General features: G+C 26.9%; 1 protein-coding gene across 9 annotated transcripts in view; it reads left to right on the top strand.

The window, feature by feature from the left end:
- The window catches only part of LOC107066761 (TWiK family of potassium channels protein 18), a 269,165-nt gene continuing 259,612 nt past the window's right edge, over window positions 1-9,553 (top strand). For 4 of the 9 annotated variants that reach the window (XM_089175082.1, XM_089175073.1, XM_089175080.1 and 1 more), the window contains exons 1-2: window positions 1-458; window positions 2,264-2,766. The gene's annotated coding sequence lies outside the window, so the exon portion shown is untranslated. Of the gene's footprint in view, window positions 459-2,124; window positions 2,767-9,553 lie in introns of all 9 variants that reach the window. The other 5 variants (XM_089175081.1, XM_089175078.1, XM_089175076.1 and 2 more) reach the window with 5 other exon arrangements.

Here is a 9,553-nt window from a genome sequence, read left to right as displayed (position 1 = left end):
CGCATTCGCCGCGTTTACCTCGTGTCAGTGCGCGTATTCATTTGTTTCGAATTTCATACGAATATTCGAAAGCGAGCAACGTTTTCAAATAGTTTTTTTTTTTTTTTTTTAAATATTTCATTCTAATAAAATATATTTAATAAAAATAAATACGGACAAGTGTGCACGCGTGTGTCTATGTGATTTCAAATCGATCGAAATGAATATTTTTATTTTCAAATGCAAATCTCGTCAAAGTGTGTCAGTGTATTTGTTTTAATTGTACGGTCATCTTTGGTTTTTTTGTTTTTTTTTTTTTTAAATTTTATTTCGTTAAACAATTTCAGGAGTGATTTTTAAACAAGAAGATATTGAAAACAAGGATGGAAATCAACCTGTGTGTGCGCTTGTTTTAATATGACAGTGTAACTTCATTGTGTCAGTGTTGTTTAACAAGAATTCAAGTGATTTATATATGTGTACGTGTACATTTTAATTATCATTTATTTCATTTCACTTTTATATTATTTATTGCATATTAATCTTTGTGTTTTATTCAACATTTTTACTGTTATTATATCAAGGGTTGGAAATAAGGGTGGGTGTGTTTTGAATTGTATGATATTTCCTATTTAAGTTGAGTGAAACGTAGTTACAATTTACGCGCGCAAATTCAAATCCGGTTTCGTAGTACAGTTTTCGTACGGTAGTAAATTTAATTAATCTTATCAATTAAATGTTCATTGTTTTTTTTATTTAAACAATAATTTCTTTAGAATATAATCTTTGCAATTTGTGTTGAGTCACATTTTCAATTCATATTTCTTTTCTAAATGAATTTATAATAGCAATTGATTATTTTCATTTAATTAAATTCACATTTTCATAAATTCGGATAAAGTTTATTTTTAATTATTAAATAAAAACTTGTTTTTCTCCTCTCATATTTTCGTCAATATTCGGAAAAAATTATAACGCAACGTAAAATTGATTTTGAAAAATCATTCAGTTCATTTGTTTTCATTATAAAACGAGGGTGTGTTCATCATGAGGATAATAACTAAAATAAAAATAAAAAATTCTTCCGTTAAATCGAGTAGAATATTTTTACGTTGCTTCGTATGTGTTTGATTAACAAAAAAACAAAAACAAAAAAATACACGAAAAGAAAAATAGCGTTAATTATCGACTTCGAGCATTCTTGTATAGAATAATGGTGGAATAGAGAAGAAGAAGAAGAGTGTATAGTGGTACTCTTTCTGTATATTTTTTTTGTTTTTTTTACAGTGCTTGAAAAAATCGAGTATTCAACTTGTCTATTTTTTTTCGAATGTAAAACTCGGATAAAGAATGCTGCAACCCCTGCTGTATTTTTTGTCTTCTTTTATTTTTTTCTGCTACTAATACAACTACAACAACAACAACTACTACTACTACTACTATTACTTTCTTCTACTATTTTCCTCTTATCAGAAGATAACAAAGAACGACGTTACCAGACATGAATTGCATTTGCATCATTGGTTTTACGTGAATATAGATGCAAGTAATGTAATGCATAAGTATTAGTATGTATATGTAACCATGTGTGTATAGGTGTATATATTGGATGTAAATTATTTTGAAGGGTTTGGTAAAGGGCGATAGAATTTTGCAACAAGGCGATAATTCGCAATTAAAGTAGGCACTCGACATTTGTGTGTGTGCAGTTATTCGTGGTGGTGGTGGTGGTGATGGTTGATGAATTGGTTCGTGAAAGTGCAACCACGCCGAGAGAGACTTCGGGTCCACTGAGGGGTAGTTGAAAAAAAAGAAATAAAAAATAGGAAGTAGAGAGTAAGGGGTTGGGGGAGGTTGGAAAAGGAAAAGGGTTGCATTTAACAGCAGGAAAATTGGCTGCTACGCTCGTATACCGAGTGATTAATTAATTTAACGAGTACTAGTAGTAGTAGTAGTAGTAGTACACTTCACTGTCATTTAAATAGAAATATCTTTCACAATTTCATTTCTAACTTTAACGACAATTATCATTCACTAATTTGATTTATTTCTTTTTATTCTTTGTTCAATTTTGTTTGTAAAAGTGTTTTTTATTCACTTTTGTTAATATTTTTGATCATCATACATCGTAAAGATTGTTTTTAGAATTGAATGACGTTGTAAGGGTGTGGTGGTTTTTTATTTGACACAATTTTACATCCAATTCTACTGCGAGAAGTGAATTTTAATTTTTTGTTGGTTTTGTTTGTTTGTTTTTTTCTTTTTTTTTTGAATTGGATTTTAGTGAATAATTGAAATAGTTATTTGAAGTATACACGTAGAACTATAGTGATGTTTGAACGAGTACGAGGATATGTGTAGTGCATTAATTTGGATGTCACAAAGTGATTGTGTGTTGAACTTTTCGATTTTTGTTATATTTCGGGATTAACTATTCAGACTGAAACCGAATGATTTGTCTGATTGATTGATTGATTGCTTGATTGATTGATTGATTGATTGATTGATTAGTCGATGGATCAATTGGCCAATTATCTGATACACAGATACGATCAAACTTTCAAGTATCTTTTAATCTTTTGTTTATTGTTTAACCAGTGAACATGAAAAAATGAAACAAATATAAAAAAAAAAAAAAAAACAATTTTGGATATTTAAAATTCACGTTGTACGAAAGCAAAGGTAAAGGACAGAAGAAAGAACGGAAGGGACAAAAGAAAGGGTAGGAAGGAAGGAAGGAAGGAAGGAAGGAAGGAACATTGAAAGTTGACAAGTGGAACGAGCTTGGTGAGTTGTGTTTGTACAATTAATTGAATTAATTTAACAATGAAATTGAATATGTTGCATTAAACAATATAAAATAGGATTTGATTTAGTTGACGATCCCCATATTTGTAACATTAAATTTCAGTTCGATTTATGGGTTTCGCGAATTCGTCGTCATCGTTGCTGCCAACCCAACCTCCTTCGTCCTACATTCACCCTTTTCCCCCTCTTTTCTACGTTACTGACGTTTACCAAATAATCACGTTTACCGAAAGCTCTGCTGTTATTCGCATCTGTTATTTTACGCTGAATTACGAGATTGCTCGTAGGAGATTATTGCTCAGCGGGTGCAACGAATTGTTTCACGTAACAATTGTTCAAAGATCGATTATTATACTATATGACTAAACCATTTTAAATTGTGTCTCATATATTACTATAAACAACCCTTTTCTTTTTGCTCTTACTTTTTCATTCATTTAAATATTTATTTATATAATGTATATATATGTGAACACATATGTTTATACCATACGTTCATATACTCGTATATCAACCATTTATTTATGTACGTATCTATTTATGTATGTACACGTGTATGTTTATATGTATGTGTGTGTGTGAGTATGAGTCAGGTAGGTGGATATAACAGAACAGTAGATATCAATTAATCTGTCGGAATAAACTCGCTAGTTAATAAATTATTCTCTTTCTTTCTTTATATTTTTGTTTTGGTTTTTTGTTTTTGTTTTTTGTTTTGGTTTTGGTTTTCTGTTCGTTCGTACGCTCGTAGGTTGGTTGTTTCATTCGTATGTTCGTACATTTGTTTGTTTACACATTTTTTGTTGGTCTTCATTTCATTTCTCTTTTAGTTTAGTACACACAAAAAGAAGTAAAATCACAATACACGACACCATTAAACTTGGTAGATGAAGTTACAAAGTAGTAAAGATCTTGGTCTAGAAATTCTCTTTAAAACTATAAGATAGACGTGAGATTTAGATGGGATCTTCATTTCTCTAGTTTTCTGTTTCTCTTTCTATCTTTTACTTTGACTGTATATATATATCTATATCTATCTATCTATGTAACTATCTCTATCTTTCTCTAAGGTGAAACTTCATTGAAGTATTCTATACTTACTCGTCTTATTTTATCTCTTTCTTTACCTTTACTTTACTTTACTTTTATTTTTCTTTTTCTTCTTATTTTATTTTATTTTATTTTATCTATCTTACCTTCTTTTTTATCTCTTCTTTATCTATAGTTATCCTATTTCTATTTTTCTTCTTCTTCTTCTTCTTCTTGTTCTTCTTCTTCTTTTCTCGTTCTATTTTCTTCCGTTTCTTTTTTTTCTTTACCTTTTATTCTCCCTTAAATCCCGATCGGGTTTGTCAATATTGTTGAGAAAAAGGCATAGACCTTTTTTCTTGGATTGATTTCTTCTCTTCTACGTGTTATATATATATATATATATATAAACGTTATAAACGGATTTGATCTATGATATCTAAACATTGATTTTAGTTAGACGAAATAATTGTTATATAAATAAAATGAAAAAGAAAATTGAAAATTATAGTTAATACTTTAATTGTAAATTTAATACTTAAATTTGATTCGTGTTATTATTTAGATTTAAATATATTGTTAATTATTTATGAGTATTACACGTGTTACTATATACATGTAATTTTATTTTATTATTTTAAATATACAAATTATTTTATAGATTTTTCATACAATTTATGAAATACAGTATGATTTATTTGTGATGATTAATATGTCAATAATCTATTGTTTCAATTTTTCTTTTCTATACTTTCTTTGTACTTTCAAATTTCTAACTTTGAAAATGTATTAGTTTCAAAGTTAAATGTTTTATTAATTATCTAGAATTTTTATTATTTTTATCCAATGTTAAACATAGTTTTTATAAAATACATTTTTTGCATACAATATATTCATCAATATATTCAAATAATTTTTCATAAATAATTTACAAGAATATTATTTTAAAACAAAAGTACAATAACACGTATGATTTACATATGACAATACCCATAATATTATTATTATTATTATTATTATTAATTAGCAGTAGGAATTAGAAAGTTCATTGCAGCAGATACCAAATCCCGTCAGTGTTCTCGTCCCTAAGCTTGACCCTTCCATTCGCAGTTTTCGTAGCCCATTTCTTTAAGATTCTGAAATAATATTGTCTTCCCATCTACGTCCCAGTCTACCCAGTGGTCTTTTCCCATTGGTTATACCGACCAGTATTTTATGCACCGTTCGATCCTCCCCCATACGCGCCACGTGACACCTGCCCATGTTATTCGGCGTGATTTTACGACGTTAATGATGTCCGGTTTTGTTATACAGTCGGTGTACTTCTACGTTATGGGGTTTCCTCCATTCACCTGTTTCCTCATCGCGTTATACACCGAAGATTTTACGAACAATTTTATTTTTAAAAATCATAAATTTCTTTTGGGCCCGTAACGTAAGTGACCACGTTTTGCTACTATAAAGGACTACCGGTAGGATGATTGTCCTGTATATCCTGATTTTGAAACGCCTAGATAGAAACTAAAAGCTGAGTAATTTATTGATCGAATAAAAGCACACATTGCCTAAAATTGATTCTTTTCTTAAGTTGTTCGTTTATTTCGTTCGTCTGATTTATGATCGATCATAAATAACTAAAGTTGCTGACCAATTCCAAAATTTTATCTCGGACGACCAATGTTCCAATATTAGACACATTCTGAACTCTATCAGTGACTAGATATTTAATTTTTTTCATGCTGACAATAAACATATTATTAATTAATCATTTTCACAAACTTTCAATCCATTTTTATATACTTAAATGAATAATAGTTCAATGTGAAAGTTAGGTGTTTTGAAACTCAGAAAAATCACGGTTAAACAGGAATCATTTATTTATTTATACGCGTTACGATCGACGATATTTGTTTAAAGAGATTTTGCTCGTAAAAAGAAAAAATAGAAGAAAATAAAAAAAAAAAAAAAAGATAAGAAAATTGAAGGTAGTAAAGTTAGTGGGGGTGGTAGGTTCGTTCGGTTAACGTGCCAAGGCCGTTTCGTAAGAGTTACTGGCGACGCTAATATCTGTAATACCAAGCTCACGATCGTACTACCATTTTGAAAGCTCTACCGAAAGCTGCTGCCACGGGCATCCCTACTGGAATTCATCCAACGGATATACCCTTAGCGTGTATATCCACCCTTCCTTATTTTTTTTTCCTTCTTTTTTTTTTTATTTTTCATTCTTCTTCGTAAGTTTTAGGGTTGACGTTAAATAAGTCTCGATTCTAATCAAATTTATGATCCACCAAAAAAATATATATATATGTATATATCAAATATTTAAACCCACTCGAATAAAACATTGAAAAAAAAAAAGGTTTATTTACATGAGAAAAGGTTTTTTTTTTAAATTGAAATCTAAAAAATCATTACATCAATTTACAATTTTTATACACTCATGACAGATTTATAATATATAGGTGTAATAAATATTTTTAAAATATGCATTTATAATATGATTACATAAAGTTATGTGTGCATATAAAGTGCATTTAACGTTTAAAATAGAAATCTTTTGAAACAAACAGAGATTAATGTATCTTCATTTAATTTCATATTCTTTTAACATACACACGTGCACGTACACACACGTAAGAGATTATTTATAATTTATGTTACGATGTTAATTGAAATATATTGCGATTACTGAAATAACGTAGGTGACATAATATAAAATGAGACAAATTTGAATATCCGATTAATTGATCGATACAACGTATTTTTTTTGTTTTTTGTTTTTTTAAATACTTCATTTTTCAATAACAAATTATATTCATTTTAATTTACAAATAAATAAATAAATAAATATATATATATTAAATATTATAATATATTGCAAAAGTAAACGTGTATAAAGAATTACAATTAATTTTAAGAATAAAACACCAAATTCGATTATTTTATTACAAATTATTTTATATTAATATAATTTATATATATACGTTTAAAAATATATATTATTCTATATATATATATATATATATATAATAAATATAATAATAAATAAGAGATAAATATAGTAAATGTAATAATAATTAAAAAATAAATTTAATAAATTTAATAATAAATAATATTACAATTACTTATAATAGTGAGTATTATTATTAATATTATTATTATTATTAATTATAATTATATATATAACAAAATTTAATAATAAATAATAAATAAATATAATAAAATTAATAATAAATTAATAATAAATGTCGTGAATGTTATAATACGTAAGGAAAACAATTGTTCATAATTTGTATAAATACAAGTAAAATTGTGATTAGACAATTAGTGTGAAAGATGATTGAAGAATACGTTGACAATTTTAATTTTTTTTTCTTTTCTTTTTTTTTTTATATATATCCATTTTTCGAGCTTTCAACGACTATATAAAGTTAGCTGGCTCTGCTTTCTCGCGAATATTTTATGACTTCGTAGCTTGGAATGATTTCATCGAATCGTTTCTTTTACCTACTCTTTTTTTTTTCCTACTTCAACCCTTTTTTCTTTTTTTTTTTATTACGTGGAAGAAAAGATAGGGGTAATAATATTAAACTATCTTTTGATTAAGTGAAGAATATATTATTTTCATTTTTTATTTCTCATCACCACCACCACCACCACCACATTTCCTTTTAAAGTATTTGCATATCGTTGTCGTAAATTTGAGAAAAAAAAAAAAAGTTCTTTTCTTGATAAATTTTGGTAATTGTATTTTTTTTATGTATGTGTATATGTGTGTGTACGAATTATAACGTAGGTTGAAATATATCGAGGTTATTTTGAGAAAAGATGAGTTTGTAAGTTAGCATACACTCATCTTACCAAGGGGTTTTCGTATTTCGAGTAAAAGAGAAACCGAGGTTTTTTTCAATCAGACAATTTCGTAGTACTTGAGGAAAAAGTTTGGGAGAGAGAGAGAGAGAGAGAAAAATAAAAGAAAGTTTTTGAGAATAGTGGTGTGTTCTCGACTAGATTTAGCCTCGTAAGCTTTGCCATAATTCCAGTTATAGTTACGTAGTATCTAATATTTGTTGTGCAAGGTAAAACTTCTTTGATGGTTAAGAAAAATAAGTGAGATCTGAGATTTATATTCTGTAATATTAAATTATTTTCTTGAATTTTATTTTGAATTGTTATAAGATCTAACGTTAATTTAACAATTATTATTATTTTTTGTTGCTTTATAATGTCATCAGATTGTTTAAATAAAATTAATTTAATATATAAGTATTAAAAATGTGTTTGCATAGTTTCATTAATTATTTTAATTATTTTAATTAATCTATTAATTGTATTTCATTTGAAATCAAATTATTAGATATGAATAATAAATTTATTATTTGAATAAATAAATTTAAAAAATATGTTAAATACATTCATTAATATTTTACTTCTAATCGTAATTTATTTCAAATTAATTTTACTAGATTAATAAAAAATAAAGTTTAAGTTGGAAAGAATAAAAAAAAAATATGTTGCATACAGTAATTCATATTATTTATTTTTTTAACTAGATTATATTTAAAAGAAAGAAAAATTATTTTCTTACAATTCCGCTTACAAAAAAGAAAAGAATTAAACAACACGTTTGATACATTTACTAAATTTTTCTTTTCATAATTAATTAAAATTATAATATAATAAAAATTAGTCAAAATTCAATTCACTGAAATAATATTACAACGTTAAACTGTTTTTTTATTTAAAGTTTTGTAAGGTAAAAGTATTAGAGAATTAAAGGAAGAATTAAAGTTTTAAATAGAAAGAGAGAGAGAGAGAGAGAGAGGGTTGTCTAATTGAATTTTAGTGAATTCCCTTAGAACGTTCACCGACAAGACCACAAGGGATTGAAGACCCCTGAAATTCTCTTGGTGACACGAAGGCCAATTCCGAGAAGTGATCATCAAGTGGACACGACAAACATACGCTTTTGAATTTCCTACCTGTCCCATTCTACGAATAATGCTTCACCATCGAGAGCATCCTCTTTCCCTTCGAAACCCTTTTTCCTCCTTCTTTTTCTCTCTCTCTCTCTCTCTCTCTCTCTCTCATCCTTTTGATTTTTCTATTCTTTTGTCCCTTTTTCCTTTCCTGTCTCATTTTTCATGGAACCAAAGCTTCGTTCATTGGTTTAGTTCTTTTATAAATTCTCCTCAAGAAAAAGCGTCATTATTTTTCTTTCGTAATATTTCATTTGTTTAAATAAATTATAAAATAATAATAATATTAATAATAATAATAGATAATCACTTTAAACAAATTATAAGATGAACATATTATTTTAATTCGTATAATGTTTAAAGGTGAAATTGTTTCAAATGTTTTATGTTTATATAATTTCAGTAATATAATATTAATAAATAAATGAATAAATTAATAAATTAAAATTTCAATGTTTAAACATTTGGATTTTTTTTTGTTTATATTCAGTAAATTGTTATTAAACGTAAGAATTATTATTGCAACGTTTACAGATAAATTTCTGATTGAACATAAAATTCTTTTCTTCCCCCCTTCACTCTCTCACTTTACCCCTTCCCCTTTTCTCATTCTTTTTATCTTTATCTTTTTCAACTAAGATTCTTTCTTATATTTTAATCTTTTCTAAGAAAGAGAAACGAATCTTCAATCTTAACTTCTTTCTTCTCATCAACCTCAACACTTTCCTTTTCTCGAATAAAAGAAAAAAAAAAAA

Source organism: Polistes dominula, unplaced genomic scaffold (assembly GCF_049000335.1).
Source record: "Polistes dominula isolate Pdom_NZ unplaced genomic scaffold, Pdom_raw_medaka contig_78, whole genome shotgun sequence".
NCBI lineage: Eukaryota > Metazoa > Arthropoda > Insecta > Hymenoptera > Vespidae > Polistes > Polistes dominula.
Note: the sequence above shows the minus strand (reverse complement) of the source record. Positions and strands in the feature narration are given on the sequence as shown.